The sequence below is a fragment of the Triticum urartu genome, chromosome 2, assembly GCF_003073215.2.
Source record: "Triticum urartu cultivar G1812 chromosome 2, Tu2.1, whole genome shotgun sequence".
Lineage (NCBI taxonomy): Eukaryota > Viridiplantae > Streptophyta > Magnoliopsida > Poales > Poaceae > Triticum > Triticum urartu.
In genome coordinates, this window is record NC_053023.1 from 105718867 (window position 1) to 105745391 (window position 26525).

Below are 26525 nucleotides of genomic sequence, written 5' to 3' on the forward strand. Positions count from 1 at the left end.
TGAACAAGAAGCTCAAGCTTGTCAACGTAGTCCAGGTCATGCTCATCCACCGGATCCTCCCGTGCCAACAACGGGCCTTCAACTTGTGGCAGTTCGACCCGGCGCAGCACCGAACTCTGAACAGGCTCTTCGACACAACTCACGAAGATGCCTGGAGGGTGCTGTTCAAAAGCGTCGAGGTCCCCCCTCCTGCTACTCAGGATCGTGGATTCAGCACGAAGTGCCAAGCCAGCGCGGTAAGCTGCTTTTACCTCTTACAGGATAGATGTTTTTCATAGATTGGCTCCATGCGGGATCTAAACTCCCGTGCCTTTGACAGGATTGGCAGGAGACGGCCGGACAGATCGACTGTCCGGCACCTTTGCCCGAAGGCCCAGCAAGCGCTCTCCTGACGAAGATGTTGACTCCGGCTCCTTATACGGTGCCGGAGAAGACCAAAAAGGCCAAGGGAACCCGAAAGAGTTCCCGACGCCAGGCGTCGCCGGACTCACCATCCGAAGACTCCACGGTGCAATGCTCCCCCGAAGACGGGGAGGCAGAAGAGGATGCTCCCCCTCCAGTCGGGGGAGACAAGAAAAGGAAGGCCGCCCCGACCGGGGAGGCCGGAGGGTCCAAGAAAGGGAGGACCCTCACTACGGACCACTCTACCACCGTCGTCGACAGCGAAGACGAGTGGTTTCCCAGGGCCAAGCCCCTAGGAAAGTCGTAAGTATTCGGACACCAGAGCAAGTCATAGTATTCCTTCGCTGCACTGCTCTCCCTAATGTCGAACATGATTATGCAGGCCGCCACGAGCCAATCTCGATGTGTCATCGGACGGCTCCCTAGGGTCGTCGGACATGGATAGCGATCCAGTCCCGACCGCCTCCTCCCATCGTCCTGCTGACGACGCCGAGGTGCTGTCCCAAGAGGCACCGGGTCGGGGGGAGACAGTCCCGGAGGCGCCCAAAGGCGGCCTCTCGGACTCTGGGAGCAGGGGGACAAAGCCCCTGAGGGCTCCAAGTTCGGCCCTCAGCCGGACACTGTGCCGGAACCTCAAGCGGTTCCGGACTGTGGGCAGGCGACCTCCTGCTAAGAGGGGCAAGATGCTTGCACCGGCAACCTCTGTCCATCCAGAGGCGCCGGACAACCTGTTGGAAGCGCTTCGCAGCGCTTCCATCGACGAGGAGCACCTTACTGTTATGAGTGCGGTGATCCAGAAGGTTCAGTCCGCCAAGAGAGGATTGACTGAAGCCTGTGCCAGCCTTCTAACAGGCTTTAAGGTAAGTGGTTTTAAAATGTAGTAGAAATATTACCGCATAGACAGTAGCCCCTGATGCTTTTTCGGTGTTCACAAACAAAAGCCGAACAGAGGATCAAATAATATCGCAGGAGTCTAATATAAGTATGTCGATATGCATATGCAGGCTTCGCTGCTGGCGTCCGCCGCACTAACTGCGGAGGTTGCCGTACTGAAGCGGGACCTCGAGGAGTCCCGGAAAGAGCTCGGCCTTGCCCAGAGGGAGCTCGAGAAGAACAAGGGTAAGTAATACCCCGTCTATAGATATGTATATATAAAAAGGACGTGACTGCAAAATGACAGGATCATTGTATGTTTGCCAGGGGCCATGACTGAGGTGGCGACCCTGAAGCGAGCGCTAACCGAGGCCAAAGATAAAGCGGCCAAGGAGCGCACCGAGCGAGAGAGGCACGAGGCTCGGGTGGGCGACGTGCAGCAAGAGCTCCAGGCTCTCGTGATGAAGCACGAGGCGTTGGAGCTTGACTTCAAGACGCGGGAGTCTGAGCTTGCCGCGGCCCTCGAGAGTGTAAAATCTGCCAAGGCCGAAGCCCAAAAGGCCCTCCAAGAGATCAACGCGATGAAGAAGATAGCAGCGAGTAAGGCTTTTTATATGCGAAGCAAGCATGTAAAAGTAAATTACCGATTACTTACCCGGATCCGGAGCTCCTCAGGAGCATTCGCAGATTTGCCCCGCAGTGTGTCCGATGCCGCACAGTTTTACCAGGCCGAGGACGGGAGCTCGACGGAGAAGTTGTTCTGGTCTCAGTATGCTGAGGCCGAACATCCGGTGCCAACGAGCGACCAGCTGAAGCAGATGGTCGAGCTACATAAGGCGGCCGATCAGGCCATGAAGAGCTTTGTAGTCCGGTTGTGACCTGGTGACGCCCTTCCGAGCAGCTTCTTCGGCCTGGTGAGGTGGCTTGTGGATGCCTGCCCACGGCAGGAGGCCGTTAAGCGATCCGTCTGCATTGAAGGTGCACACCGGGCTTTCGCCCGTGTGAAACTGAAGTGGGTCAAGCTAGACACCGTGAAGCTAATCAAGGAGGGGCCGCCAGAGGGCAAGGAGCACCACCGCCCCGAGATGTACTATGAGGGTGTTCTGCCGGGTGCCCATCTCATCGCGGATGAGTGCTCGAAAGATGTAATATTTGAATGAGACTTGCTCGTTTTATCCTGTATGTATGAAAACTTGTTTCATATGCGCTATGCAACACTTGTTGGAGTTTAAAATATTACCTTCTGTTTGGCTATTTATCCAATCTGAGAGATGGCTAGTCCTCGGCTTCTGCCCCCATGCCATGAGCGCTGGGGTGTTCGGGATAAACCTGAGCACTCTTGTTCCCATGTTTGGGTCCTTCGAGGGAGGTGCTCAGCACAACGAACAAGGCAACCAGACTAATAATGCTTTATCGCTCTCACTTAGCCATAGAATTCTATAATTTTAAACTTCGGCGAAGCCCCTGGTATTCGGAAGGCCGAATTCGGGGCGCAATACACGCCTGTAAGCCGGACAGGGCCGGCCCTTCGCCCTAAGCGGCATAAGTCGTTAGGGACTCGAAAAACCTCACCGAACAGCGACCAGTCTCTCGCCTTATCATGACAGTCAGTTTTAGCTTTCTCTACTGAGGTGCTCAGCCCGGAAGAACCGGGGCACAATCGCAGTAGTTCTCCTAGCGCTACCTTAGCCGATAGAGCGGAACGTAAGGTACCAAAACATAGGAGCCGGGCAAACCCAACATTTGACCAAAGACATGATTCGGAGCTGATGCATATAATGCTATAAGTTCGGGGTGCCGCACTTGTGAAAGTGTTTGGACTTCTCACACCATATTGTGGGTACTTAAGCCCCTGGTGTGTTGGTCGTACCAGAGTGTACAGTTGCAAGGCGTCATTAATGAACAATATATATATATATATATAACAGGAATGCAATAATAGTCTTAATGTCATGCATTGTTTATTGAAAAATTGTGTTAAAGCAGAATGATACAGGTGGTGCGATAAGCAAAGAGTGGGACTATGTCCCTTCCAAGGGCAAGCTAAGAAATGATATGATATCAAATATTTCGCTCGTTACTGTAATCAACCTGGGGATTCTGTGGTATAACGTAGCTATCTGCCTCCTTGGTTGCTGCATCATGTGTTCGGCAATAGTGCTGCCGGACAGTGTTTCCAGAGATTAAGGTCCTGAAAGAAAAAGAAAAATAACCAAACAGGAAGCCCCTAGTGCGGTTTAAGCCGCGTTTTGGGGCGTGCCGCAGTTGTGCCCCCCTCCCCACCTGTGCCCATGGTATTTTTAATGCATAATTATGTACGCGCGGCACGAATATCACCGTTGGGCTGGGATTGGGGGGGCGTCGTATTGCTACGCGAGCTCAGATCGTGCCAGGCGGTCTATTTGCCGATTGCCTCGAGCGCGCTTGAAGGTGTTCGGGCTTTGAAACGCCGAACTGGTAGATTGCCTTGAGAGGCTGCTTTGCGCTTCCGCTGCGAGGGCCGCGGTGTGCTCCTCTATTCGGAGAGAGCGCTCTGTGTTTCCATTGATTGTAATAACTCCGCGGGGTCCTGGCATCTTGAGCTTGAGGTATGCATAATGAAGTACCGCGTTGAATCTAGCAAATGCGGTTCGTCCGAGCAGCGGGTGATAACCACTGCGGAACGAGACTATATCGAAGACTAACTCTTCGCTTCGGAAGTTATCCGGGGATCCGTAGACCACTTCCAGTGTAATGGAGCCTGTGCAATGGGCCTCTACGCCTAGAATGACGCCCTTAAAGGTCGTTTTTGTGGGTTTGATCCTTGAGGGGTCTATACCCATTTTGCGCAATGTGTCCTGATAAAGCAGGTTCAGGCTGCTGCCGCCGTCCATAAGGACTCGAATGAGGTGAAATCCGTTGATGATTGGATCTATAACCAGTGCAGCGAATCCGCCATGACGGGTGCTAGTAGGGTGGTCCCTGCGATCGAAGGTGATCGGACAGGAGGACCAAGGGTTGAACTTTGGGGCGACTGGCTCCAACGCATATACGTCCCTGAGCTCACACTTCCGTTCCCTCTTGGGGATGTGGGTTGCGTATATCATGTTCACCGTCCGCACTTGCGGGGGAAACCTCTTCTGTCCTCCAGTGTGCGGCTGCGGGGCTCCTCCTCGTCATCGCTATGCGGCCCCTTGTCCTTGTTTTCGGCAATTAACTTGCCGGCCTGCTTGAACACCCAACAATCCCTGTTGGTGTGATTGGCTGGCTTGTCTGGAGTGTCGTGTATTTGACATGAGCGATCGAGTATACGGTCCAAGCTGGACGGACCCGCGTACTTTGTTTGAATGGCTTTTTCCGCTGACCGGGTTTAGAGCCTTTGAATCTGGCATTGACTGTTGTATCCTCGGTATTTTCGCTGTTAATGCGGCGATTATGCTTGTTGCGACGTGACCTGCTATTGCCGTCCTTGGTATCTGAGGTACCATGGTTCTTTGATATGTTATTACTGCGAGCCAGCCAGCTGTCTTCTCCCGCACAAAAGCGGGTCATGAGCGTCGTGAGAGCTGCCATAGATTTCGGCTTTTCCTGACCAAGGTGCCGGGCTAGCCACTCGTCTCGGATGTTGTGCTTGAAAGTCACTAAGGCCTCCGCATCCGGACAGTTGACGGTTTGATTTTTCTTTGTAAGGAACCGAATCCAGAATTGCCTGGCCGATTCTTCTGGCTACTGAATTATGTGGCTCAAGTCATCGGCGTCTGGTGGTTGCACATAAGTGCCGTGAAAGTTGTCAAGGAATGCGGCTTCCAGATCTTCCCAATAGCTAATGGAGTCCGCTGGCAAGCTATTAAGCCAATGCCGCGCTGGTCCTTTGAGCTTTAGTGGGAGGTATTTGATGGCGTGTAAGTCATCACCGCGGGCCATGTGGATGTGGAGGAGGAAGTCCTCGATCCATACTGCGGGGTCTGTTGTGCCGTCGTATGATTCAATGTTTACAGGTTTGAAACCTTCTGGGAATTTATGTTCCATTACTTTGTCTGTGAAGCATAAGGGGTGTGCGGCGCCTCTGTATTGGGCTATATCTCGACGCAGCTCGAATGGGTCTTGCCCGCTGTGTCCGGCCTGGCCGGATTTGCTTTTACTGTATCCGGCGTGACGTTTATCGTCTCGCAGAGTGGTGCACCCTCGTGATCCGTAGATCGATCTTGAATGCTTTGCTTTGTCCTCCAATATGTCTCGCATGTCTGGCGTATCTCCCCATGCCTTTTTATTTGAATGGTGTTGGGGTGGAGGCTGAGCTTTTGGCTAGAATGCCTCTCTATCGCGGCCACGAGGTGGCCGATCAGCCATGTCATACGCTTCTTCCTCCAATCAGGGTAGTAACCTACGCCTTGGGTAACTCTTGGAAGGACGCTCGAGTTTATATTCCTCGGCCGCGAGGACTTCAGTCCATTTGTCAGCTAGCAGATCTTGATCGGCTTGGAGCTGCTGCTGCTTCTTCTTATGGCTATTTGCCGTGGCCATAAGCCGGCGCTTGAAGCGCTCTTGTTCGACGGGATCCTCTGGGACGGCGAATTCATCGTCGCCAAGGCTTGCCTCATCTTCGGAGGGGGGCATGTAATTGTCATCCTCCTCCTCTCTGTCTGCCACTCTCTCAGGAGAGCTGGCTCCTTCATTCTCCTGCTCTAAATCTTGCTGGAGGGGATTGTTGTTGTCTTCGGCACTATCCGGAGTGTTATTATCTCCTGTGCCGGTATCACCACTTTTGCTTTGGCGGGACTTAGAGCGGCGCCGCTGACGTCGGCGCTTGGGTTGCTTCTTGGAGGGGTCATCCTCTGCTATCTCGTTGCCATTGCCTTCATTTGGTGTATCCACCATGTATATGTCATATGATGAGGTGGCTTTCCAGTGCCCTATAGGCGCTGGTTCATGTTCGTCTCCTACATCGTCGTCCATACCATCGATGTCTTCGGAGTCGAAGTCGAGCATGTCGATTAAATCATCGACAGTGGCTACGAAGTGGGTGGTGGGTGGGCGTTGAATTTCTTCGTCTTCCGCATCCCAATCATGTTGGCCATAATCCGGCCCGGGCTCTCCTGACAAAGAGAGAGACTTTAATGATTTTAGAATGTCGCCGAAGGGCGAGTGCTGAAAGATATCTACGGCAGTAAATTCCATGATCGGCGCCCAATCGGATTCGATTGGCAGGGGCGCGGACGGTTCGGAGTCCGGAAAAGAGTCCGACACCTTGGAGTTACGGGCTGCGCAGAGGATTATGCTGGTGTTCGGCTCGATCGCCGTTGTGACTGCAGCTCCTGAGGCGGTGTCTAGCCATCCATCCTCGATTGGCGCAGTTGGCTCCGAACTGAGGGTCGGAGCTAATGCGGGCGTGGCCTCTGGGGTACTGTTCGGCGGCAGAGCTAGGTCATACCCATCGCGACAGTGCGGCGCGCCCAGCTATGGCTCGAATCCGTCGAAGATCAAGTCTCCGTGGATGTCGGCCGTGTAATTCAAACTTCCAAATCTAACCTGATGGCCAAGGGCGTAGCTTTCAATCTGCTCCATATGGCCAAGCGAATTAGCCCGCAGTGCAAAGCCGCCGAATACGAAGATCTATCCGGGGAGAAAAGTCTCACCCTGGACCGCATCGCCATCGATGATAGTAGGAGCCATCAAGCCTAATGGCGACCACACAGAGGAACTCTCAATCAAAGCACCAATGTCGATGTCAAAACCGGCGGATATCAGGTAGGGGGTCCCGAACTGTGCGTCTAGGCCGGATGGTAACAGGAGGCGAGGGACACAAAGTTTTACCCAGGTTCGGGCCCTCTTGATGGAGGTAAAACCCTACGTCCTGCTTGATTGATATTGATGATATGGGTGTTACAAGAGTAGATCTACCACGAGATCAGAGAGGCTAAACCCTAGAAGCTAGCCTATGGTATGATTGTATGTTGTGATTGTTGTCCTACGGACTAAAACTCTTCGGTTTATATAGACACCGGAGAGGGTTAGGGTTACACAAGGTCGGTTACAAAGGAGGAGATATCCATATCCGTATTGCCTAGCTTGCCTTCCACGCCAAGTAGAGTCCCATCCGGACACGAGACGAAGTCTTCAATCTTGTATCTTCATAGTCTAATAGTCCGGCCAATGGAGATAGTCCGGCTGTCTGGAGACCCCCTAATCCAGGACTCCCACAATGATCATCACACTTCTATTTATTTACAACTCAATGATTACAACTCGATACTAGAACAAGGTATGACTCTATATGAATGCCTCCAGCGGTGTACCGGGATATGCAATGAACCAAGAGTGACATGTGTGAACGAATTATGAACAGTGGCCTTGCCACAAATACTATGTCAACTACATGATCCTGGTAAACAATATGACAATGATGAACGTGTCATGATAAACGGGATGGTGGAAAGTTGCATGGCAATATATATCGGAATGGCTATGGAAATGCCATAATAGGTAGGTATGGTGGCTATTTTGAGAAAGATATAAGGAGGTTTATGTGTGAAAGAGTGTATCATATCACGGGGTTTGGATGCACCAGCGAAGTTTGTACCAACTCTCAATGTGAGAAAGGGCAATGCACGGTACCGAAGAGGCTAGCAATGATGGAATGGTGAGAGTGCGAATAATCCATGGACTCAACATTAGTCATAAAGAACTCACATACTTATTGCAAAAATCTAAAAGTCATCAAAAACCAAGCACTACGCGCATGCTCCTAGGGGGATAGATTGGTAGGAAAAGACCATCGCTCGTCCCCGACCGCCACTCATAAGGAGGACAATCAAAGAACACCTCATGTTTCAAATTTGTTACATAACGTTTACCATACGTGCATGCTACGGGACTTGCAAACTTCAACACAAGTATTTCTGAAATTCACAACTACTCAACTAGCACAACTTTAATATCACTACCTACATATCTCAAAACAATCATCAAGCATCAAACTTCTCTCAGTATTCAAAACACTCATAAGAAAGTTTTTACTAATCTTGAATACCTAGCATATTAGGATTATTTAAGCAAATTACCATGCTATTTAAGACTCTCAAAATAATCTAAGTGAAGCATGAGAGATCAATAGTTTCTATAAAACAAATCCACCACCGTGCTCTAAAAGATATAAGTGAAGTACTAGAGCAAAACTATATAACTCAAAAGATATAAGTGAAGCACATAGAGTATTCAAATAATTTCTGAATCATGTGTGTCTCTCTCAAAAGGTGTGTACAGAAAATATGATTGTGGTAAACTAAAACGCAAAGACTAAAATCATACAAGACGCTCCAAGCAAAACACATATCATGTAGTGAATAAAAATATAGCTCCAAGTAAAGTTACCGATGGAAATAGACGAAAGAGGGGATGCCTTCCGGGGCATCCCCAAGCTTTGGCTTTTTGGTGTCCTTAGATTATCTTGGGGGTGCCACAGGAATCCCCAATCTTAGGCTCTTGCCACTCCTTGTTCCATAATTCATCAAATCCTTACCCAAAACTTGAAAACTTCACAACACAAAACTTAACGTAGAAAATCTCGTGAGCTCCGTTAACGAAAGAAAACACAAGACCACTTCAAGGTACTGTAATGAACTCATTATTTATTTATATTGATGTTAAAACTACTCTATTCCAACTTCTCTATGGTTTATAAACTATTTTACTAGCCATAGATTCATCAAAATAAGCAAACAACACACGAAAAACAGAATCTGTCAAAAACAGAACAGTCTGTAGTAATCTGTAGCTAGCGCAAGATCTGGAACCCCAAAAATTATACAATAAATTTCTGGACGTTAGGAATTTATCTATTAATCATCTGCAAAAATAATTAACTAAATAGCACTTTCCAAATAAAAATGGCAGCAGTTCTCGTGAGCGCTAAAGTTTCTGTTTTTTACAGCAAGATTAACAAGACTTTCCCCAAGTCTTCCCAACGGTTCTACTTGGCACAAACACTAATTGAACACAAAAAACACAACCAAAACAGAGGCTAGATAAATTATTTATTACTAAACAGGAGCAAAAATCAAGGAATAAAAATAAAATTGGGTTGCCTCCCAACAAGCGCTATCGTTTAACGCCCCTAGCTAGGCATAAAAAGCAAGGATAGATCTAGGTATTGCCATCTTTGGTAGGTAATTCTTCAATGAGGCATCTACCATCCTTAGGAATTTCTTTCTTTTTATTGATTATCAAACTTTTAGGCACAAGATCGAAAAATTCATTTGTAACAATTGGTTCCTTAATGATAGCAAAAAGATTGGGATGAATACTTATAGATTTGAGATCTGCAATTTCCTTACTAGAGGATTCACCCTTATTTTTAGTAACATACATAAGCTTGGCAATTTTAGTGGGAGGACTTGGAGTATTCTTTGTGGAAGAAAAAGAGGTTCGCAAGTTGGTAATAATATCCTCAAGTTTATCGATTCTAGTGGAATCCTGATTTATTTTCTCATTAACTATAGGTTTCTTTTCTTTAATATTTTTCAAAGCGACTCCTACTTTAGATCCATATTGAGTGATTCGGTTCTGGATCTTTTTATTCAAATTTTCAATTAACTCTATAGTAGCAACCTTATTCTCAATAATTTCAAGTCTTTGCATTACATGATCCAAAGTTAACATAGTTCCATTAACCAAAACAGGTGGTGAGCCAAACAAATCTATCATAGCATTATAAGAATCAAAAGTATGGAAACCCAAGAAGTTCCCTCCGGTAATGGTATCAAGGATATATCTATACCAAGGAGTAGCGCCTACATAAAAATTGCAAATAAGAACGGAAGTAGATTGCTTCCTGGTAGATCTATTTTGAGCATTGCAAATTCTATACCAAGCGTCTTTTAGATTTTCTCCCTCCCATTGCTTAAAATTTAAAACTTCATTCTTGGGGGACAGCGGAGAAGATAGAGGACTCGCCATAACGACAAGCAAACGGAAGAGGCGAACGGAAAAGAGAGGGCGAATAAAACGGCAAGGGTGAAGTGGGGGAGAGGAAAACGAGAGGCAAATGGAAAATAATGTAATGCGGGTGATAAGGGTTTGTGATGGGTACTTGGTATGTTGACTTTTGCGTAGACCTCCCCGGCAACGGCGCCAGAAATCCTTCTTGCTACCTCTTGAGCACTGCGTTGGTTTTCCCTTGAAGAGGAAAGGGTGATGCAGCAAAGTACCATAAGTATTTTTCTCAGTTTTTGAGAACCAAGGTATCAATCCAGTAGGAGGCTACGCACGAGTACCTCGCACCTACACAAAACAAATAAATCCTCGCAACCAATGCGATAAGGGGTTGTCAATCCCTACATGGTCACTTACGAGAGTGAGATCTGATAGATATGATAAGATAATATTTTTGGTATTTTTATGATAAAGATGCAAAGTAAAATAAAAGGCAATGAAAATAACTAAGTGTTGGAATATTAATATGATGGAAGATAGACCCGGGGGCCATAGGTTTCACTAGTGGCTTCTTTCAAGAGCATAAGTATTTTACGGTGGGTGAACAAATTACTGTTGAGCAATTGACAGAATTGAGCATAGTTATGAGAATATCTAGGTATGATCATGTATATAGGCATCACGTCCGAGATAAGTAGACCGACTCCTGCCTGCATCTACTACAATTACTCCACACATCAACCGCTATCCAGCATGCATCTAGAGTATTAAGTTCATAAGAACAGAGTAACGCTTTAAGCAAGATGACATGATGTAGAGGGATAAATTCATGCAATATGATAAAAAAAACCATCTTGTTATCTTCGAAGAGACTTGCAAAGATAACCAGTCATACATAAAAGAATTCAGGAGATCCAAATATTGTTGATAGATAAACTTGATCATAAACCCACAATTCATCGGTCTCAACAAACACACCGCAAAAGAAGATTACATCGAATAGATCTCCACGAGAGAGGGAGAGAACATTGTATTGAGATCCAAAAAGAGAGAAGAAGCCATCTAGCTAACAACTATGGACCCGAAGATCTGAGGTAAACTACTCGCACATCATCCGAGAGGCTATGGTGTTGATGTAGAAGCCCTCCGTGATCGATGCCCCCTCCGACGAAGTTCCAGAACATGCCCCAAGATGGGATCTTGTGGATACAGAAAGTTCAGCGGTGGAATTAGGGTTTTGGATCCTTTTTTGATTGTTTGGGGATACGTAGGTATATATAGGAGGAATGAGTACGTCAGTGGAGCAACAGGGGGCCCACGAGGGTGGAGGGCGCGCCTGGGGGATAGGCGCGCCCCCTACCTCGTGGCTTCCCTGTTGGTTGCTTGACGTAGGGTCCAAGTCTCCTGGATCATGTTCGTTCCGAAAATCACGTTCCCGAAGGTTTCATTCCGTTTGGACTCCGTTTGATATTCTTTTTTTGCGAAACTCTGAAATAGGCAAAAACAACAATCCTGGGCTGGGCCTCCGGTTAATAGGTTAGTCCCAAAAATAATATAAAAGTGAATAATAAATCCCAATAATGTCCAAAACAGAAGATAATATAGCATGGAGCAATCAAAAATTATAGATACGTTGGAGACGTATCAGCGGCGCAAACGTGCGACAGGAGGTCCAAAATAACTTTTTATAGACCGCACTCTATTTCTCGAGCTTGTACTATGCCTGTTCCTCCGCCTCCAACCCCGAGCATGTCAAATAGCCGGGAGGATGGCTTATATATATACACACACATATATATAGAAACTCTATTAGTGACCCAGGGTGAAGAATAAGCTATTCTTCACCCCAGTCCATCGACCGAGCTCCTCGCAAAAAAAAGTATATCGACCGAGGCACGTTCTGGTTAAGCAAATCTCGACCGATATAAAATTCTGTTGCACTGCCGTAAATTTACCTTTATGGCAGTGGTTAAGCAATTCTCCCCGTACCTATTTGTTTTTTTCTAATCAGCTATGACCTATGAGCAGTTAAGCGACCGACAGGTGGGCTCGACACGGTTCCTCTCACCCCGGACCATCCTCTCCGGCGACGATTGCTGAGGCGGCGATAGCGATGGCGACGGTGCCGGAGGGACGATCGGGAGGTCCACTCCCCTCTCTCGTACGTGGAGTACCCCCCTTTCCCTCGTCATGCAGTAGTGACCATGAGGGGAATTGGGCACTGCAACGATTCGGTGCGAGCTCGGGGATGGGAACGTCCTTCTCCGGCGTCCATCTCCATCACCGGTGGGATTCTCTCTGGTAAGATCTTCCTCCCGTACCTTTCCCTTTCCTCCTCCATGAATTTCTAATTTTTTAGGGTTAGGGTTCTTGATTTTTTGGGAACGGGGCTAAGAAAGAGGAAGAAGTACAAGAAAGGAGATGAATGAAAAGAGGGAGCTTGCATACTGAAGGGGGTGATGGAGTAGACCTTCGCTCAGATGTGAGATCAATTCGAGGAGGGGATGATCATGCAGGAGGAGAAGAGGACGAGCTCAACTCTGCGGAGGAACAACACTAGAGTATCTTCCAAGATTCAGCCCTGTTTCTTGACATTTTTTTCTATTTTGGATGAATTGTTCCTTATTTCTTCTTTGGAGCTCCACTGCTACAAAAAAAGGAGCAATGCCCAGCCGTTTTCACTTGGTGGAGTTGGGATGCTGCTACTATATTAGGATGGTCATCCCATCATTGTGAATCTGCCCTGTTGCAGAATAAGGCGCAGAAGGAAACCAGAAAGGGCAAAGCACAAGAAAGTGTGAAAATAACAAGCCACACACTGTGAGCAACTAAGAATCACTCCCAAAAATAAGCACAAATCATTGAAGCCCAAGTAATTGTGATCTTAATGCACAATGTCATTGACTTCCTGATAGGGAGTATAACGTTTTGTTAGATTTCAAGTCCATCAAACCACTGTCATCAGGGCTGATCATACCTCTAAATAGAAAGAAATGTAAACCTTTGGATTCAATGATCTTGCTAAAGGATACAAATGTGTCTTTTCTTAAATGTAAGGTATTTGATGGCTCCATTTGGTCAAAAATTTCTTCCCCTGTTTCATTACATAATTTGTAGAGAAATCATGGTGCTTAGCATACTTCTCTTGCCTTCAAAGTTCAATTTCTAAGACAATGGAGATGTCATGCCTTGTTTTATTAGGAATGATGCATCCAGAAAAACGTTCTCATATTATGGAACAGAGGGAATATTTGTGATATATCCCTGTAGGCAACGGATAATGTTAGTTTCCAGTAGTGCCAATTGGCTCCTATCTGAACTTTATTTTTGAGATGCACTTCCATGTCTGTGAGACCAATTCCCTCTGTCCCATAACAGACCTATCTTTTACCATATTTGCTATTAAATGTAGTTTTTCTAAATTCAGGGGAACGATGTATGCAAAGAGTGTGACATCATACACCTTCAGGTGATGCCTATAAGTTACCTGAATAGTTTAGGACTTCCATCATTTTACTTTGACAATAATACTTCCTGAGTTCACAAATTATATAATATGAAAACTTGCAACATCCAATGCTTTTAGTTGAACGCACATTCCATCATATATTTCTAAGCTAACATGTTATCATTTTTATGGCAGGCGCACTGACCTAGAATAGCGTAAGAATGACCACTCAACTAGCTAGTGTTTGAAACTTCAATTCCATGTAGAGATACCCAACCCAGCAATTTGAAGTCTCTTTTTTCTATACAAATAAGTCTCCCCGGCTCCATTTTATTAAAAATCAAAGCACAGGGATTCTTATTTCTTACAATATGTGCAGAGTACAGCAGTGTACTACGTCAGTAAAAAGAGGTAAACCTTGCCTGGAGTCCAAAACTACAAGATGTCGGATGACGAAAAGATACACGCTCCTTGCACCATAGCAGATAGATGAATATTAGCACACTGGTATTGCCACATTTAGTCAGGCTGATTTATCAAAAGCGAATGATATTGGATTCTGTACCCCATCAATTATGGAGTTATGGTATCAGTTTTTGTTCTAACTTCTCATGAATACACATCAATTATGAATTGATTTTATTAGCAAATGGATACTAGCCAGCAATTTTATTTCAGTTATGAAGATGATGTTATTATTTTCTAATGCATGCTACCTGCTGATCAGGTGGGTCCACCTCCAGCCACACAAGTATTATTTCTAATGGACGAAGAACTACATCTTCAGTTTAAGCAGTAAGAGCCGTATTCAGGTTATATACATGATCAGAGACAATTTTATTCATGATATAGCCTGATTTCAGACCGCGGTTCTTAAATATGGTTTGGCAAGATTTAGGAAGCAGAGTTTGGCCTTTTATATTTTTCATTCATACCATGCATCCGGCGTGTTATGGGTTCATGTGATTCCGATGAATTTGGTACATCCGAAATCCATCTGTGATGTCTTTGATTTCAACATTGTTTCCAGTTTTAGGTTTGCGAAGCCTATTAACCGTTCAAGTGTTATATGTGCTTGTGTGTTGGTACACTTGTGAGAAAATATTCTGTTTGTCAGGTATCTGTTCAAGCGGATGATGGTTAATGTACGAGGGATAGACATTAACGTCTCCGTATCTATGGTGGGTACTAGTAATGTTGAATTGAAATTTCAGGCTTTCTTTTTCTAGTAACCAAAAGCAAAATTTAGGTTTTGGTGAGAAGAAAAGTGAACCTAAAGGGTGCAGTACTATTAATAGGATACTATATGTTGGTTACAGCTCATGGATAGTAATGTTTCAGTCGCTGGAGAGCTTGCTGAACAGATGAAGTTGACGTAAAATCTCTGGTCACCTGCAAATTTAGCTCCTTGAAGATCAAGTTCAGCAGTAGTCAGTTTCAAGTTTGGTAGTATTCAGTTTTGTAATACAGTAGTGATTTCTGAATTTTTCATGCTGCTGGTTACCAAGCTAAGTAGCACTCAATTGTGTCCAAACGAATTTTATTTGTAATTGTGAGGATGGTTTTTATTATGTGAGATAATTAGCAGAACCACAACACAGAATCTATTTATTAGACCACTTTGTTGTTCCGCTGTTAACAAAATATTCATAGCGTACAGAATGAATTGCGTGTATTTCTTATTGTTACCAAAAATGCATTCCACAGAATGGTGATAATGGCCTGTGTTACTTAAATCATTTCTACATTTCATTTTTGCTAGAGACCTGGTGTACTAAGTCCAATAGAGATAGTAAAAGAACTAACGAAAAATACATCAAATAAGGAACGCAGCCTTATATCTAAAAAATCAAGAACGCCCAGCTACTATAAGATTACCCGAGTGGCCGTAAAATTATGTCAAGATGCGCCAGACTGGTTCCTCATATCCAGGGAGTAATTTACTCGCATGCAAACTGTTAGATGCGGCAGACTGGCTCCTCCTTGGAGTAATTTACTCGCATGCAAACTGTTAGATGCGGCAGACTGGCTCCTCCTTCCATGCTGTAATATTACCTCACAAACGTGTTTTCCCTTACAGATTATGGTTCTGAGCGTGGGTATAGAAACTGACTAGGTAAATTATCAGTGAAACTGCCAGGATGACGAATAGCGCGACCATATATATATATATATATATATAGGTAAATTATCTAGGGCACCTAGGTGCCCAGGCACCTAGGTCGAACCCGAACCGCTAATGCATTTTTTGCTAATAAATATAAATAATCAGGAGTACCTTCCATATAATTTTCTTTCCATTTTCTATTTTCATGCATTGATAAGCTTCACGGTATTGATTGTTGACTGGTTTCCAAAAACTGGATGGTATTGATTCCCTCGTAAAAGATCTCTTTTCTTAAACAATTCTACTATAATCATGTTAAAATAGTCTAAATACTCGTGCACTTGTACTTGGGTAGCTATATACCCTATGATTATTCTAGGTTTTAGATACCTTCAAACGTTTTCAATATATTTGTAAGTCCATACTCAAGTTTTCGCAAAATACGGTGCAACTCATGGTGTTTCTCTGTATGTACATACCTCGAATGGAATATACCCTATGATTTATTCTAAATTTTGGATACCTACACACGTAGTCCGATATATTTGTAATATTTCAGTTTTCGCGAAAAAACAGTGCATACTCAAAGTATTTATTATGTATGTACCTTGATGTAAAAAAATATATTGGTATGTACCCATAAATATAAGTAGATACATGTACGTAAACCAACTACCTTGAGAAATGATTTTTTACGTTCTATGAGCATCTATACAAGATACCCGATAGAGATGTAGCAGAGGTGTGATACTCGACGAATCATACTATAATATTGTGGTTACATACCCAAAAATATATCTCTTATCCTCAAAGAATTTGTGGGTATATACCCTAAACACAGCTAGGTATCATACAAAGAGAAATAATTCTAGTTACGTAGACACCACTACACATACATGTATCTTTTTAAAACGGCACGTTATCAATACTTGTGTAGTGTGTACAGCAAAAATTAGGCAACTTTTAATAATTTCCTTTTATGCATTAATTAGTATAAGTTTTTCACACACACATGCATAGCTATAATTAGGTAGATTCTCGTTTTCTAGGGAATGTTTTGGTGCATGCATTCTAATTAATGCCTCCATCCAAATGGGAGCAAGTGGTCGTTGATTCACACAGTTATAGGAAATTAATTAGTACATCCGCAATAACTTTCCAATTAAGTCTTGCAAACGGTTATACCCGTTACTGTCTATGCCTAGCACATCGGCACACATCCTAAAGCAATCCGAAGGTTGACAGGCAAGGAGCTTGGGCACCTAGGTGTCCCAAACTGTCGTCCAAACTAATCACCTGCATTGTTTCCCCAACAAATATGGCTCCCACGGTTGTTTCACAGAAACACCTAGGCATAACCTGCCAGGGGCTTGGTGTGGGAACAAATGAGTTGCCAGTAAAAGTCCGAACCGCTCTATAGCATACTTCGGCGTCGCAAGTTTGGCCTTATATGCATCAGCTCCAAATCATTGTCTTGGGTCAATAGTTGGGTTGCCCGGCTCCTGTGCTTGCTACCTTACGTTCCGCTCTATCAGCTAGGGTAGTAAAGGGAGAACTACTGCGATTGTGCCCTGGTCTAAACCGGATGAGCACCTTATTAGAGAAAGCCGAAAACTGACTATCATGATGTGGCGTGAGCTGGTCAACCACTTGATGACTTCTTAGAATCTTTAGCGATTCTCCGTGTCACGCGAGGGATCTTTTTCGGATCAAATATGCAAGGCACCATATTCCACATACATACCAGGGGCTATGTCGTAGCCCCACCATAAAACTCCTATGGCTAAGTGAAAGTGTTAACGCCCTATAGTTCGATTGCCTGGTTCGCCGCATTATCACCTCCTTCATGGACCAAGACGTTGGATAAAGAGTGATTAAATGCCTTTCCGAACACCCTCGTACTTCCTACGAGGGGGCTGAAGCCGACGACTGGAAAACTTTCAGATTAGATTAAAACGGCCGCATAGGAGGAATTCAAGCTTTCAAGCAAAACATAAATAGATTAACTATAAAATTGTCTTTTACAATTTTCATACACCTCACTCGAACATTATGTCTTTTGAGAACTGACCCTCTATAAAGCGGGAGGCCTCTAGGACGTCTTCAAAATAATGCTCCGGTTCCGGAAGGTCCTTGCCTTTGGGTGGACCCTTCGTTGCAACATCGATGGCCTTCATCTTCCCCCAGAACATCTTGACTCGGGCAAAAGCCATCCATGCACCCTCAATGCACGTTGACCGCTTCACAGCGTCGATACGCGGCACCACGTCAACAAGCCTTTGCACCAAACCGAAATAGCTACTCGGAACAGGCTCGGTTGGCCACAACCGGATTACGACATCCTTCATGGCAGCGCCAGATATCCTATGAAGTTCAGCCCATTCGGACATCTGTTCATTGAGCAACAGAGGACGCTTTGATGCGCCAAACTGCGACCAAAAAAGCTTCTCCGTTGCATATCCATCTCGCGCTTGGTAATACTGTGCCGTATCGGCAGAACTCTTCGGCAAGTCCAAGAACTCGTCCGGAGAACTCCATACTTGGTTAAGCTAGGCATAGTTCGGGTCACCGAACTTAGTTTGCAGCAGAAAGGGCTTTCCAAACGCAATCTCCCTCGCCTGTCGAACCTCCTCATGGGCTGCTCTGCATTCCGACCGTGCTTCTCTCGCCTCTTGTAAGGCCTTGTCCAGATCAACCGTTAAGGCTTTACTCTCCTTCTCCAGAAATTCACAGCGGGCAGTAGCATTCTCCAGTTCGAGCGTCATCGTGGATATCTTCTCCTCATCTTGGCGTCGTGCAGCTTGTTCGGCCTTTAATTCAGCCGATGCCTTTTCGGCGGCAGCATTGCTACGCCGGGCCTGCTCCTTGGCCCGGGCCAGCTCCGCTCAAAGAACTTCAACGGTGGCAGTACCATCTGCAGCCAAATCTCAGCATCATGCTTATACCACAAAAATGTATGAGGATTGCCCCGAATACATACCTTGCGACTCGTCCAGACGCATATTGATTAAAGCAAGATCATCCCCTGCCACATCAAGCTTCCGCTGCAAATCAGCGATTTCGATAGTCCGGGAAGTGGCCAAGGAGGAAGTAGCCTGTGTTCAAAGTTCATCAGGTTAGTCCTCAAACGATCCTTTTCGATCCTCCGTTTGCTTCCAAGTGGAAACCAACCCGAGTATCAGGGGCTACTACCTATACACATGCGCATCTTTGCAAATGAAACATAGCTGAAAACATTATGTCACAAACCTCGAAGCCCTTCAGTAGGCTCATGAAGGCTTCATTTAATCCGCTCTTCGCGGACGAGATCTTCTCAATCACTGTACCCATCAAGGTACGCTATTCCCCCGAGACAGATGCTTTCCGCAACATGTCCCGCAATATATCCGGAGTCTCCGGGTTTCCTGAAGCTGCTCCAGGAGCACAATCATCCTTTGAAGGAATCCGTTCACCCGTCTCTAGAATCACTGTCGGCTGCGAACCAGTTAGTCAGGGACCTTTGTTATCATCAGCCCCGGAATCTCGGATGGTCGGTGCTCCACCTTCGGGTACTGCCTGTTCTGTCCCCTACGTAACTTTTTGGTCAAAAGGGACCCTCCGCGATGACACTTCAGAGGCATCCGCCTTGTTGGGCGAGGAGGTTGGAGGAGGCGTCTCGCTCTCCATCATCTCTGGAAGGAGACTCCCCAAAGAAGAGGATCGCCCAGAAAAACTCTGTGCCGGCCTGTAAAAATGCATGAATGAGTTACGTATATCTTCGATAACAGCAACGGAGCGGGACACTATGAAAGTACTCTGGATTCTCTTACGGTTTGGCCGAGGGCTTGTCCCCTTGTTGGAGCTGCTCAACAACATCACTTTCCAAACCCAAGCCGGTCGACGGCGGCATCTTGCCCTTCTTGAAAGACCACCCCTCCCAATCTTTGGAGGCGACCCTTTTCCTCCTGTTTGCAGAAGGGATACTGGGTCCTTTTCCGCCTCCGTCCTCGGGCGAGGAAAGGTCGATTTCTCCGGACTCAGTGTCCGACTTACCTCCGGAACCAAGGTCATCTTGGGTCTTTTCACCCTCCCCTGCTGATACCTGGTATGGCACCGAGGCCAGCATCCTTGTTAACACAGGAGTAGATGAGTCTTTGGGAAGGGGAGCCGGACACCTAATCAATTCCACCTTCTTTATCCAGCCCTGAAAAAGGGTGATATTGTTGGTATCTTGCCACTGGGTATGTGCTTATGAGGTATTCGGTAAATGGGTACTTACCGGGGTGTCCGGATGGTTACAGTCTAGGCCAACATCTTCGGTGGTGTCCGGCCATTGCCTTCGTTTCCCGAAGAATAATCTCCACATTCCTTCATGCGTTGTGTCGAAGAAGTGCTGAAGAGTCCGCGGCCCTCCTGGATTGAACTCCCATAGGCGGAGAGGCCGTCACTGGCATGGCAGGGTCCGACGAACTAGCATTACATGAACGACATTGGCTATGTCGATGTCCCTCTCGATGAGGCTTCGGATGCGACTTTGCAGAGTTCGCACATCATTCGTTGATCCCCAATCTAGCCCCTCGTTAATCCACGATGCAAGCTGAGTTGGGGGGCTGGATCGGAATGCGGGCGCGGTTGCCCACTTGGATCTGCAGGCTCGATGATATAGAACCACCCCTGCTGCCACATATCGGAAGATTTGGCAAAGGATCCGCCCTTTCAGCCAAACGGCGCTAGCAAGCTTGCTCACTGTAGCGCCGCCGCACTCGGCCTGCTCCCCCTCTACCACTCGCGGCTTCACATCGAAGGTCTTGAGCCACAAGCCGAAGTGCGGAGGAATTCGCAGGAGGGCTTCGCACGTGACGATAAACGCCGAGATAAGAAGAATAGAGTCTGGGGTCAAATCGTGAAAGTCTAGCCCGTAATAGAACATGAGCCCTCGGACGAAGGGGTTATGTGCAAACCCCAACCCGTGGAGGAAGTGGGACACGAACACGACCCTCTCGCCGGATCTGGGGGTGGGAATAACCTACCCCTCGGCAGGAAGCCGATGATGGATTTCAGCGGTCAGGTACCTCGCCGCCCGAAGCTTTGCAATGTCTTCCTCCGTAACAGAAGAGGCTACCCACTGGCCTTGACGGCTAGATCCGGACATGACTGGGGCTGGTGGCGACCGAAACCCGGGTGTTGGAACTCAGGGTAGCAGGAGTTGAGGAAGATGCAAGCGTGGAAGAAAAAGACGGGTCTGTACCCCTATATAAAGGCTGCAAATATCAACCATCTCCTCTCAGGCCTCAAAAACTTGCTTGTTTCCAAGGAGTTGTACCCAAGAGACGGTTGGGTTACCCACCTCCGAGTCGATAGGAATCCCTTAAAAAAGGGAGGCACGATCTCTGCTTGGATAAGACGTGCCAATAAGGCCACGTCCTGGGACGTGGGGCGACGGGCCGGCTAAAACGGTTCGAAAGTAGTGGCCAGGCAGGTGTGGTGTCATATTACCAAAAAGTGGTCGGTGGGTTGAACCCATGAAATATTATGTCCTCTGCGGTTGTGCATACAAGTCTGGACACAATCATTACATCTGAAGATCAACTAGGAGTTTGGAAGGGGGAACCCGCCTTACAATGCCGAAGACAATCTGCGCGCCGGACTCCTCGTCATTGAAGCCAGGTTCAGGGGCTACTGAGGGAGTCCTGGACTAAGGGGTCCTCGGGCGTCCGACCTGTTATCCATGGGCCGGACTGATGAGCTGTGAAGACACGAAGGCCGAAGGCTGTACCTGTGTCCTGATTGGACCTCCTTGGCGTGGAAGGCAAGCTTGGCGACCGACTATGAAGATTCCTTCTTATGTAACCGACTCTATGTAAACCCTAGATCCCCATGGTGTCTATATAAACCAGAGTGGTTAGTCCAGAAAGGATATACTCATTACCATAGTCATATAGGCTAGGCTTCTAGGGTTTAGCCATTACGATCTCGTGGTAGATCAACTCTTGTAACACTCATATTCATCAATATCAATCAAGCAAGACGTAGGGTATTACCTCCATAGAGAGGGCCCAAACCTGGGTAAACATCGTGTCCCCCATCTCCTGTTACCATCGATCCTAGACGCATAGTTCGAGACCCCTTACCTGAGATCGCCGGTTTTGACACCGACAAGAGACACTCTGTTTGTCTATGTATTCACACATGTACCAAGTTTCCGGTTAATACAATTCTAGCATGAATAATAAACATTTATCATGATATAAGGAAATATAAATAACAACTTTATTATTGCCTCTAGGGCATATTTCCTTCATATAGAAGATGTTGACTTGAGCAAATCCATCACAAACCCCTTTGATCCCCTCTTAATAGTGTGGGGTCCCTATAACTCAAGAATCATAAAAGAGCTACACTACATAGCTATCGAGAATCCATTCTTGAGTGTATATGTTTCTTTGGTGGTCATCACTCCACAACACTAACGTCAAAGGAACTAATACCTTTGACACGAGCCATTCACTTGAGCTTGATGTTGATGTTTCTTCTTGGCTCAAGATGAAGGCAAGACATTGGTGAAGTCTTCAAGTCCCTCCCCCATACACAATGTGGGAAGCTTTGCTTTGTATTCATCTTCACTTGTCCATCATGTGATCATCCACAAGCTACAAGCATGTAATCCTTTGGGATGGTTATCTTGAACTTGCCCTTGCCAACCATGATCACCAACACTTGATTTCATCCTCTCATAGACACTTGAAATCTCTCTCTCGATGCGAGCCCATGAGAATCACCTAACCCTAAAAACATAGACAACACATAGTATGGGTTAGTACACAGAGTGCAATTGATAATTTCTTATCATACCACAAGATCCTGTGTGGTGCATCATTTGTGCTCGTGTGTTGACTATTTAGAGTTCGATCTTTGAGCTTCATCTTGGTCAACCTATATCCCTACTCCATGTTTAATCTTGACATCTTCAAGGGTATATTGAATTCTTCACTTGAATATCTTGCTTGAATACTTGATCAATCATGACTCAACACATGAGTCCCTTATGATCATATCTTTGAGCCACTCCTAGAATTCATCATTGAAATCATCATTTTAAGATCTTGATCCATTATGGCTCAAACCATAGCTCTAAGCATGGCAACCCTTAAGATACTCCAATGAACTTCATTTTGATCATCTCAATGTAATTGTTGCTTCAAAGCAGTTGTCTTCCATTATTCTTCAATCATTTTCCAATGGGACTAACCTTCAAATGTATATCTTAATGCAAACATTAGTCCATAAGGATTGTCATTAATTACCAAAACCACACATGGGGACTACATGTACTTTCAATTATCTATGAATATTATTTTGTTCTTCCCTCAATTCTTATATGCATGATTTGATATCTTTGCAAGTCCTTTGAATTATTGGTTTAGTTTGGCCTACTAGATTGATCTTTCTTGCAATGGGAGAAGTGCTTAGCTTTGGGTTCAATCTTGCAGTGCCCTTTTCCAGTGACAGTAGGGGCAGCAAGGCACGTATTGTATTGTTGCCATCGAGGATAAAAAGATGGGGTTTATATCATATTGTTGGAGTTTATCCCTCTACATCATGTCATCTTGCTTAAAGAGTTACTCTGTTCTTATGAACTTAATACTTTAGATGCATGCTGGATAGCGGTCGATATGTGGAGTAATAGTAGTAGATGCAGAATCCTTTCGATCTACTTAACACGGACGTGATGCCTATATTCATGATCATTGCTTTAGATATCTTCATAACTATGCGGTTTTCTATCAATTGCTCGGCAGTAATTTGTTCACTCACGTAATACATGCTATCTTGAGAGAAGCCACTAGTGAAACTTATGGCCCCCGGGTCTATTTCTTATTATATTGCATCTCTTGTATTTACATCGCATCTAGTTTACTATTTTGCAATCTTTACTTTCCAATCTATACAACAAAAATACCAAAAATATTTACCTTACTATCTTTATTAGATTTCACTTTTGCGAGTGACCGTGAAGGGATTTACAACCCATTTATCGCATTGGTTGCAAGGTTCTTGATTGTTTGTGCAGGTACTAGGTGACTTGTGCGTTGTCTCCTACTGGATTGATACCTTGGTTATCAAAACTGAGAGAAATACTTACACTACTTTGCTGCATCACCCTTTCCTCTTCAAGGGAAAATCAACGCATGCTCAAGAGGTGGATTCATCGGGAAGAAGTGTGATCATCTCGCAGAAGGTATTGCCGGACGTCGAAAAGGCCTAAAGATAGGTGGTGGCAAAAGTGTCATTTTCATAATGTGACATCATCATTGAAGTCACACCATTTGAACGGGCTCGGGAAAGATGAACTGGGGCTTTGGAATCACCTGATCCGGAGTTAAGGTTAAGAAGTTGTGTTCGTTCATCCATAAAACGATTAAACGAGGAAATGAATAAAACCATCGATTTCGGCCGCTAACTAGTGAACACCCGCAACCTAACCCTTTCGGCACACGGCTGAGGACGAAAGTACCTTTCGAGGAATGCACTTTCGTTAAAGAGAAAGTGTATTCTTCCTATAAGTCATGATCTATTGCACTTCGCGGAACAGAAAGTGTATTTCCTCATAGTACGCTTTCACTTAAGGGACTGGGCCCAGTTGTCGATGGCACGTGCCTCTTCGTTGGCCCGCTTACATGTGGGTCTCGGCCTGCTCTCTCTCTCTCTCTCCTCCCACCACCTTCTTCAACCTCCCGACAAGGAGATGCAGAGGAGGCTCGGCCGAGCTTCGTGCCAGCGACTGGGACCTCCATTTGCGACACCTGGCATATGGAAGTGCTAAGGGGGTCGAGACGCATTCACCCAAGTGATGCTTGACCTCGGGGAGGGGGGCAGGAATGAGCAGAGCTAGGCCCGTGACGGACAGCAGCGATGGGTGCCATCAGGGAGCACAGCACGCCAGAGAGAAGATGGTATGGGGTTACAGAGAGGTTCTTGCTAGAGGAGGTGTGTCATGGCTTGGTTTTCAGGGAGAAGGGGAGCTCAGTTGGCTCGAATTTGAGCGGGGACAAGTCTAAGGACATATCTACTGCAAACTTGAGAAGAGCACCCTCTCCTCTCGCGACCGCTTCGCCCCCGCGGGCGACCGGTCGCGCCTCCAGCGCCTCCTCCCCGAGCTCCCCCCTCCCCTCTCTCCTTGCCGTTGTCGCTGGCGTCCGGCGCTGAGCCTGGCCCGGGCGGCGCTGGCGGCGGCGGCCACTAGCCTTTCCTCTCGCGGGTCGCTCTGACGCGGGGCGGTGCGGCGCTGCGGGGTGCTCCTAGGCGGCCGGCGGGGGATCTTCTGGGCGGCGGCGCTGCCTTTGGCGGCGGTGCGATCTGGCGGCGCCCGCTCGGCCCAGATCTGGGCCCTTCGGGCCCCATCTGGGTCTAGGCGGGCCGGCGGCATGGAGGGTCATCGGTGTGGCTTTCGGGAGGCCGGGGAGCGGCGATGGGCGGGTGGATGCTGGCGGCCCTGGTGCCGCCCTGCTGCTGCGTCTGAACGGCGACCGCGACGGTGCCGGAGACTCGGGCTTCCCGCACGACGGCAGTGGAGGTAGTTCCTCCCGCGTGGCTCCGGTGCTGCTGCTTCTGTCGCCTCGTGCGTCTCTCTCCATCCTCTTGGCCTCGTGGTGGTGATCTCGGTGAGGCGGCGTGGGTGGCGTCAAGACCGCGGTGGCGCATGCTGGTGGGCGGCGAGGTGGCTGATTGGCTCCGGCCTGGTTGGGCGGCGGGGTTTGGAGTGCGGGAGAAATCCCTTGCCGACTCTCTTCCGGCTCCGATGCGGTGACACCTGCGGTTGCCACCATCCCTTCTTGGAGGATGTCGGATGTATCCATCCCCCACTTCCTTTCGCGTGACGGGGGAAACCCTAGGACACGTCCGAGCAGCAGCGTCGTCGGCGTCACATCCCTTGTTGGAGGTGCTGCTTGGTAGGCGGGTCGGAGCCTGGCTATGTGGTGGGTCAATTTCGGAGGGCGCAGCGGTGGCGGGTCATCCGCGCTTTGTCGAGCTGCCGTTGTTGGTATTTCTTTCTTCTTCTTTGTTCTTTTTTTCTTTGGGCTTGTTATGCTTCTCGCCCGAGCATTCCTATGTATCGGTGTTGGTTGCTTTGGAGTACAAAGCCGGGGAAACCCTTTTTGGGTAATTTGAGCAGAGAGGAGGCGTGCAACATATATCAATGTGATGCAAAATAATAAACATGTAGCAAGAATAAAAAGTAACGTGCTGTTTAAACGAGTGGCTCTTAGCCAAAGGCACGGTGCAAAAAACAAAACTGAAGTAGTACTCCGACTAGCACGGATGAGACAGTATTGCATTCATTTCTAGCGCGCACATAATTTCATCTCTTGAATGTATCGCATGCGTACAAATCGTATATGTGGGATCAAAATATGAGAAATGCAAGTGGCATTGCAGAACGATCAATGGGCAGTCGCAATTTTCCTGCTTAAACAGAAAAAAAATGGAAGCTGGCTATTCCGAAGAAGGGGAAAAAATCATGTCAACGTTTGCACACGATTGCTAGAGTGAATGAATCTTCTTTAGCGAGGAATGGGATGTTCTCCCTCGCACAACACTTGTTGTAATGTTATGCATTAACAAACAGTAGGCTAAACATGTCTTTTTTTGCGTGTGTATGGGGAGGGGAGGCGCACCTCTCTGATGTCGTTGCCTATCAACTCAACAGCCTTCTGTTCCGATTCATACGCACTCCTACAAAGAAAAAAGTGAGTACATTAGTCAACAAACCTTACAAAATAAGCAAGTTATGCTTTGCAAACTCCA

General features: G+C 46.6%; 1 long non-coding RNA gene across 1 annotated transcript; it reads left to right on the forward strand.

Moving 5' to 3' along the window:
- The first annotated feature begins 12364 nt into the window (after positions 1–12364).
- LOC125536163 lies at positions 12365–15252 on the forward strand. Its single transcript, XR_007294926.1, has 2 exons — positions 12365–14814; positions 14953–15252. It is a non-coding gene; the product is annotated as an uncharacterized LOC125536163 (long non-coding RNA).
- Positions 15253–26525: the final 11273 nt, after the last annotated feature.